This window comes from Drosophila santomea, chromosome 2L, assembly GCF_016746245.2.
Source record: "Drosophila santomea strain STO CAGO 1482 chromosome 2L, Prin_Dsan_1.1, whole genome shotgun sequence".
Classification (NCBI taxonomy): Eukaryota; Metazoa; Arthropoda; class Insecta; order Diptera; family Drosophilidae; genus Drosophila; species Drosophila santomea.
In genome coordinates this window covers 2,646,625-2,655,964 of record NC_053016.2, presented here as the reverse complement: position 1 = coordinate 2,655,964, position 9,340 = coordinate 2,646,625, and positions in this window count along the sequence as shown.

Sequence of the window (9,340 nt, the reverse complement as noted above, 5' to 3'; positions counted from 1 at the left end):
GAGAAGTCGGCTTGATTTTGTGTGCTCTGCACTCGGCTGCATCTGGGAAGTGAGCTGTGTTTGAGCTCTATGCCAGGAATGGCCATAAACTGCATGTCGGGGTACAAATGCGAAATGTGTTAATATCGAATACCCCAAATTGCAATCACACGGTGAAGAATTTTGATAGCTGCAGTAGCTCAGTAGAGCTCTATTGGGTTTTAACTATCCAAAGTTGTACTAATTATAGGAGATGATAATTGATAAAAATAGGTGACAATATAGGTGATAAATGATATATGTATGTGTTCGGATATTATTCAACCTGTATAATAGTGTCTAAAAGTCACTATGCTTGTATTACTTGAAGGCACCCTTTCTTTGCTTGAATAAATTTATCAATTTTGCTTACGCTTACTCATACATTTTCAGCAGGTCCCAGAGCACTTACATTTTTGGAGTAATGGCAACCATTAAGCCCTTGGAAATCTTGCTAATAAAAAACGTCATTTTGCTGCTTGACTGCAAAGTGTGTAATTGCATAACCTCAAAGAAACACTTTAGTGGGCACTCCTGGAAGTGTTCCAAAGATGCTGTGGCACAGGAGCTGTTCCAAAGGAGCTGTTCCCAAGGAGCTGTGCCACAGGAGCTGTTCCGCTGCCGTGGTGCACCTGCTTATGTGTGCACCGCGGAGGACGAGGACCTGCCCGTCACCGAGGCAAACTAATTACGCGCCCCTTTAAGAAATGAAATGCATTTTGGCCCCGCCTTGCCGGCAATTTGAGTGCTCTCCTCTACTTGGTGGCCGGGTGAGCACATAATTGCCACTTGTCGCGGCTGCTCGAGAAACGCCGCTCCTTGCCGCTCTTTCTCTCCAAAAAGGAGAAATAAATGCGAAAATAACAACTGCCTCATAATGGCAATGGCAGTGCAGAAATCAAAAGAGTTGACTCGCAATTAAAATAAATTAAATATTTCAAACGTGAAATGAGCTCTGCCTCCCCGGCAATGGCATCGTTATGAATTTAAGGAAGCGAATTTTCTGAAGCATATTTTGCTTAATTGAATGCCGAGGAACTCATTTATTTCATAATTACATTTTTCGCCAGAAAATTGGTCAATCACTTCGTAACTGAAAAAGGCCAATTGTTGTTAGAAAATTCAAATGGAACTTTATTTGTCAATTCAATCATTTATAATTCTGTGCTATGGATTGCATTTAAAAATGTATTCGTTGTATTTTGCATTAGTTTTGGGAAGACGAACTTAAACATTTTCCACACATGCCACAGTGTGTGGCACTTATGTTGGCTCTTTGGCTTTTCACTTATCAATTGTGGCAGCTTTTCGAGCGGATTATTAAGAATTTATGCCGGGTAAATATGGAAAATACAGCGGCATATTGGCATCGAACACGTACGAAGACGTGAGTCCTGCCAGGAGGAGTCCTGCCCAGGATCGGAATGGGAATCGAGATGGCAGTGGAAATGGAAATAGTAATAGTAATAGAAATAGAAATAGTTTTCAGCGAGTGACACGCATAGCCGGCATGTACGAGTATGACACATGTTCTGTGGCCTATTTTATTAATCGCATTTTTGCCACATTTCGGTGCCGCATTAAATATTAAATGCCAGGGAAGCAAATGTGGATTATGCCGGCTTGCTGGGGATGTGTGGCTCAGTTTAGTTTCAGCTAGCCGACATGCACAATAAATTGTATTTAAAATGAAACAGTCGCCGGGCAACTTCGTTCATTCCGGACACGTGCGAATTCATTCAGGACGTGTGGCGTTGGTCCTGATCTCTGACATGGCAGGCTCTGGCTTCGAAACAGGAGCAGGAGCAGGAACAGGAGCGGGAACAGGAGCTGGGAATAGTCGGCAGGACTCGATGTTTGCCTTCTGACGTTTACAAATTACCCACAGCTGGCGAGCAAAATGCCAGGGCATTGTGTGCCTGGCTCCCTCGTCCTTCGTCTTGAGTCCTTCGTCCTGCGTGTCCTGCTCCTGGGTGCTATATTAAATGTACATATGTCTCGGGATCCCAGATCTGCCGAAAAACAAGTGCTCTTACATGTGTGACTGAGTGGAGAGGCTGGGCGCTCAGTTAGTTTATTTTTTGCATGAATTATTCATCCGGCTTTGTCTCATCAAATTGAGCGACCTCGTTAGTCTCTAAAATGTCAAAATTTCTACTGCCAAACATTTGTTGTTTCAATTATTCAAATGTAATTTCTAAATTGCACTTTTCAAAATGGCATGGAAAATAAACTTTTCCAGCAGGTGAGTGCGTTGTGTTTTGTTTCGTTTCCAAACGTCATTTGCATACGTGATAAGTTTGGAAGTGACTGCTCAGGCTAATTAATATTGATTTGGCAATTGCCATTTTTATATAAGATTGCGGATCGTTAAATCATACTGAATAATTGCTAATTCACGTCATAATTGAGTTATGTGAGTTATGATTGAAAGACTGCAGTTAAAAGTTGCCAAATTAAAGTTCGTTACCCACGTCGTATGCGTAATAATACGCATAATAACAAAATTGCTACGTTAATTCACGAGTTGGGCTGGCTTTTTCACTGGGTTTTCCGCTCGACCCTCGGGCGAGGTCCTGGCGTTTATGCGAAAAGTTTAATCAACAAACTAAATCGCTTAGCAGCGCGAACTGTAACTAATTTGCTTTGCGGGCTACAACCGTGCGAAAAAGTTGCTGCCGTTTGCGCATCATAATGATAAAAGTTGAATGTCCCTGCAGCAAAAGGATATATTGTAGCTATATATGTGGGTGTACATGGGTGCGAAATATGCTTTAAATAATTACACACCTCTGCGCAATTGATCATTACATACTTTGAAATACCTTCATAGCTGCTTTAGAACTCCTGTTGATTTCTGTTCCTTGGGTTAAATCATATCTGCTATTCGATTTTTGAGTTCTTGTAGAGTACCGAAAAAGCTGGCCACAACTAGTATTCAACCCAGTCTCCAAGCAAGCAATTTCCCCATTGAGGGCAGAGAAAGGCACATAAAAATGCGAATGAAGAAGCGATTGAAGTGAGCTCTTGAATGGCAACATTGAATACGCATACGCTCGAGGAGTTTGCATGTTAATTAAATAGAAAGCACCGACGGGGCCGATGCATTGCACTCGAAAGTCGAGTCAACTCTCGAGTCGAGGACCTTGGCTTCGTCCTGGCGAAACGAGGCCATTCATATCAATTTGTTTGGCCTACGCATTGAATTGCGGTTTGTGGATAAGCCTTCCCCAGATGGGAAATTCCTACTACTGCGCTGCCAGTGCCAGTGCCTTTCTCATTCGGTTGTGATCTCTTTGGCAGCGTCAAGTGCTACTCAAAATTTACAGAATTCATTTATGCAAATGAAGTGCCTTTTATGACGCCGAGAGATGAGATGCGACCAAGGACGACGTTGGTGTGCTGATGATGATGCGAAATGCCAGACGAAAGCCAGGACGAAGCCAGGATGAAGCCAGGACGAAGGAGAATGGATTGGAATAGAGCCAGTTGCCAGGACGAGACGAGACAAGACAGTGCGAGTAATGAACGAAAATTGAGCAAATTATTCAGTTCCTTTGGCACAACAATTAAACAATTTACGTACATTTCGAAGTGGCCCAGCATTTTGCCAACTAATTACGCGAACTGCTGGCTTAACTCGAGCTGAGGATGTAGTTCCCTTTTGCCACTAATGAACTCCTATGTGCACCCTGCTGATAGGTAAATAATTGGGAAAGTTTCGTATGAACAGGGTTATAAATATGATATTTTACATGCTCCTAAACAATTCATTAAAGGATTCCAACTTTCAGAGCAGCTAGAGTTTGGTTCAATGTTCTTCAACCTCATTTTGAGTGATATTTAATTGAAACATCTGTCAGGCAAAACAACTTACTCACCCATATATTGCAGAGTTGTTTATCTTGCCCGTCTGGCTGTTGGCCATTCACTTGGCAGGCCATAAAAAACGCTGGCCAAGTCAATCCGGGCCCATCAATAAAACAATCAATAGACGCTGACAGCTGCAAATCCTGCTGTCCGGGTGTATGGATAACTTTGGGGTACTATGGGCTTGGCCATTCATAAATTGACACATTATCGAAATTTATGGCAACAACAGCGGCCCAAATACAAAGGCGTGATTCGTTCGCAGGACGAAGGCAACCGATGGCAGGATGCAGGCAAATATCTGTGCGAAATTAATGATGCGACACATTGGAAAAACAAAACAAAGGCCCCTGCCACGTAGCACGGAAATCGAAGGGGCAGACAGCAGAAGCAACAGTTGCAAACGAGACAAGTCGTTGCAAAGGGGTGAGTTAATGGCGGAGGTGGGGAGGGCGGAAAACGGAAGCCACCCCCTGGGTTGCAACACCCCCAAAAGGAAGGAGGGGGAAACTCTGTGGTAACAACGAAAAAGTTGGAAGTGGAAAAGGAAAACCTCCCCCAGGGCGGGAAAACTACCGGAAGGGGTAGGCAAGCAATTATAGATAGAGATGACAAAAATATAGGATTTCCCACTTCACTTTTGTGGTATTCCAACCTTTCAAACCCTTTTTAACAAAAGGGATACAAATTAATGTTCTGCAACACCTTGCTAAATGTAAATCAAACAAATAATTTATTCAATATGCATGTTTTTTATGAAAACGCACTTATGTGTACTTTTGTGTTTTCCCAACTCATTCAATTTCGCTCGCTTACTAAAATTAGCTGTAAAGCAGTCGTGTTAAAACAAATTAATAAATAATAAATAATTTATTGATTTGTGTTCAAACTTTTTTTCTGCGTTCTATATATTTTAGATGTTTATATTAAAGAGTGTAGGATTGTAATTAAAATTCGAGTGTCGCACTACATTTTCATGCCATCCCTAGCTGCAAGTTTAGAAGGCTGTGATTTCTTGCCAGGGACTCTCGGTTCTGACGTTTTTATTAAATTCCAGCTGCGTGCATCGCCATCTCCGCCAGCTGGACATTAAGTTCACAAATTTTTTAATAAACTGGCATCCAGTAATGAAACACAATGGAACTGCAGACCGAAAAGGGCTCGTCCAGCTTATTTTCCGCAGCTCCGCAGGGGATGTTCACTAAACCACCCAGTACACAGCACCACCCCCAATGGAAATTACTTGTTTTGCTTTGTTGCGGTCTGAAGGGGATGTGGATGGCTGTTTGATGTATTAATTCGGAGAGTGCTGCGGATGCGGATGGATGTGGGGATGGGGATGCGGATAGGGGCTGGGTATGAATTTCAAGTTGCTGCAAATAATTGTGACGTGAGCGAACTCCAAAAGGCACTTGGCAGACAGATGACGCCGGAGTGCGAAATGCCACTTCAATTGTCAGGATTGCGAGCTGAAGTTGGGAGTTGGAAGTTGGGAGTTGGATCGCTGTAGTCTACAAATGTTGTTCACCTTTTTACACGTAGAGAGCATCAACGTCAACAACTTTTTAACAAAAGGCGACGAGTCCTGAAGACGCTGCGCTGCAAGGACATGGCTGGCATGGCTGGCATGGGGGGCTTTTCCAGGGGGTTTTCCGACTTTCCCGGCGGCCAGACAATGGCTGAGCTGACTTATTCATGCTGCAAAGTTCGCAGCGCTTCGCTGAGACATAGACATCGCAAGGACTTCCGCAGCAATCGTCCTGACACAACGCTCTTTGACATTTCGGCCTGCATTATTTATTCGCTGCACTTTCCACATTTTCCAGGCCCCGACTTTTCCGACCGCCCAGAGGGAATCGATGAGAAATGTAAACATTTTCAGCTTAGTTTTTTATCACAGCGAAGCTTTGCTCCCTCTATATGGTACACATATATATTTATATATATTTTCCACTTTTTAGGGAACTCTTTTATTTAATCAACAACTGACAACGCCGTTGGCCGCTCATGTGACAATGGGCGAAAAACCCGGTAAATCCCAGTTGACCGGTTGGTGGAATCCCCGTGGCTGCCACATCCATATTATTCCGCGGATTTGTTGCATTTATGTGCAGCAGTGTGGAGTGCAGGTTTTGGGGAATAGGGAATATCAGAAAATCAGGGGCGAAAGGCAGCGAGTTCTTTATTCCTTTATTTCTCTCGATTTCCTGCTGACAAGCGGAAATCCTTGTGGCCCGGCACTTAAGCAAATAGCAAAGTAAAATCGAAAAACTTTCCCCATGCATATTGCAATTTGTTTGGCTGTGTGGATTAGAAGTTGAATTGGTGCCGCAATTAAATTTACCATATCCAATCATTATTTAATGGCACTAAACTAATTAAAACCCTTTTGCCAAAAATAATAAATCACGAACCGTGCTGATTAGTGCTTTTCACGCTTGGCAATCAGTAACTTAATTAAATGTAAAATAAAAAAACTGCATAGATGACAACTGACTTTCAATTAGAGAATACATGTTAATTAGCCGCGATTGGAAGTCAGCCATTTCATTCAAATTTTAATGTTTGGCAATCGAATTATGATTGATTCTTAATCAAGCAAATTATTGTTTGACCAAAACCAGGACTTGCGATGGTGTGGCTTTAATCGGGAATCCCCACGTTGTTTGTCCAATTAAAGCGATGCTTTGGGGCCAAGTGGGCGGTGTTAATTAATGGATCTGAGCAGTGGGACAAGTGGGCGGGTATAGAGGCATTTTCGCGAGTACTTCGACTAATCAAACTAATTAGGAAATTATTTCCATGCGGTGTGTGTGCCCCCAAGTATTTGCATGTTTTTAGCAATTCAGAGGGCGGTGTAGGTACACTGAATATGTGTATATAGAAACAGGCGTCTTGTCTGTGTAAAAATAATTTATGTATGATGTTTGCTCACTCTGTGTATAGTGGATGGTGGCCCCCAAGCCGACGACCTGCTCGCTGCCATTGAATGCGATTGTAATTAGGGATTAAATAAGATTACAACCATCAATATCAATTATTGTATGGCACGCATGTATGGGCTGTTCATTAGAATTTATGCACAAGAAACAAACGCATTGGGGGCAAAAAAAAAAAAAAAGAAATGAAAAAACAATGATACCGAAACAATACATTACATAAATTAATGTTGGTTTAATGAATGGAATGCATATTCATTAGGCCGTGCCAAAACCGCTTCGAATTTCCGTGTATTTAGTTAATTGCAATCGAACTAAGTCGCCGCGACTTTTGTGCGTGGAAATCCCTCTTTTTCCCCTCTCCCGGAAAAGCATTTTCCGCTTGTTTTCACCTAAGCTGATTAGGAAAATTACGATATTTGGGGGCTACTGGCTGTGCGATTTGTTTCCATGCTTAAATCTGCAAATATGCTGTCTCTAATATTGATTTTAACTTACTAAGCATCAATTAAATATGGGTTGGGTTAATCAGTAAAGCTGTGAAAAGCGTACACATTTCGTTGAACATAACCAAATATTGATTGGATTGGTCTAGCTGTAAGCAGTGAAATTGATAGCTAAATATAATTATTTTATTCAAATGCGCAAATACGAGGCACTGAAAAACGAAAAGAAGAAGTAAGCTATGAAATTGATGGCCAAATATAATTACTTTATTCAAATCAGCAAATATCACAGGCATTGAAAGCGAAATGTTTATTTAAGCAGTCACAGAAAATGCTGCCATGATTACTAAATTTATGTGATTTTCAAAAATTCGAAACTTGAATCTATAAGCTGTACATCTTAATTAAAGCATTTATGAAAATTTTACGTTTTTTGGTTGTTTCCCTTAAGACTTCAAAGTATTTCCTCGTTAGCTGGCATTTTCCTGGAATGGAAAGTCATTCTCTGTTCTCCTTCGCTTCTGCCATTCAATTTGGCAAGTGCATGGAAGGACTTACTCAGTTTTTTGGCAGTAACCCCCCCACCAACCCCCTCATCCGCAGGGACGTGACATTGAAATATTACAATAACATGTATGCATGTGTGTAAAATGTGCCCATCGATTTTGCGTGCCATAGGCAGAGTTTTCCCTCGTCGCACAGAAAGTCAAATTTTCTGTGAATGTTTTTGTCACAAATGACTTTGCCGTTTTAATTGATTGCTGGCAATAAACCGAACAGGCGCCCTTTGTGCCTCTCGCTTTTCCACCCACCGCCACCCACCAAAGTGTAAATGGAAAGCGTCAACGTCATGCATGTGCGTAAGTGTGTGTAAGTGTAAAGTGTGTGTGGAAGTGGGTGGGTGGTGGAAATTGCTGTATCGCCCTCTTCCGCCCTTTTTTTTTGGCTTTGTGGAAAATTCGCCGCTTTATTCTTAGAATTTCTATGCGACAATTTCAACTTTTATTTGCACAACATGCAGGGGAGGGTGGCACCCATCTTTTTCCCCTATAAAACTCTCAATTACATTTATGATTTCTTGCGCGCGTTTTGCCATTTTCCCCACTTTTCCATCGCCAAGATACTGATACTGTTTGCTTTCGTTTTGCGCATTGTTTTGGTTTTTATTTTTATGCCGCTTTTATTGCATTATTTTCAGCGGGGGCCGTCGTTCTATGCATGTGCTTATGCTGCGAATGGAAAGTATGGAGAAAATGCCACGGAAAATGGAAATGGAAATGGAGCCATTGTTCCGTTGGCCTCGGAACGTGACCGAAACGCAATTTGCCGAGCTTAGTTTAATTTGCTCGTATTAAGCCCGGCCAAATGGGCTGCAATAAAGAATTGTACCGCTTTTCCGACCGCCGCGCCGCTTTTCCAGCAAGTTTTCAATAATACGCATTCGCCATACGACATACGTCTGTTTGATTTTTAACGCCGGCCATCTATTGACATGGGGACAGGATTCGGAAATTTGTTCTTTCGGCTCCTGCTCCTTGGAATCCTTGGAATCCTTGGAATCCCCGGCTGCTGGTGCCCCTCTTAATCCCTTTAATGGACTATTAAGCGCTTTTACGGCCACAAGAGGCCCTGACCTCCAGCCACTCCGCTGCTGCTCCTCCTGATCCTCCAGCTGCTCCTGCTCCTCCAGCTGCTCCTGCTCCTCCAGTCTGGTCCTGTGCTCTAGGCCTGCTTTATGGTCCTGCTCGAGTTTACGATAATCTCATCATTTGATGTTGCAGCACGTTCGTCAATGCCCATTTTATGCTCTACAATATTTGCATTGTGCACAGGAAGAAACGAGTTGATGGAATCATTATGTGCAAAGGACTTGTTTACAAGGATTTCACTACGCAATTTACGCTTGCTAAAGCCTATTACAAAAATTTTAAAATTATTTCATAATGCAAACAAGCTGTTGTGACTAACGAGAAGGTACAAAATATTTAATATTCCTTTTATGTAACCTATGGAAAATGGTTTAAAGTATTTTTTGTGAGTGCCCCAGTGTGTGTGTGCTGGAATAGA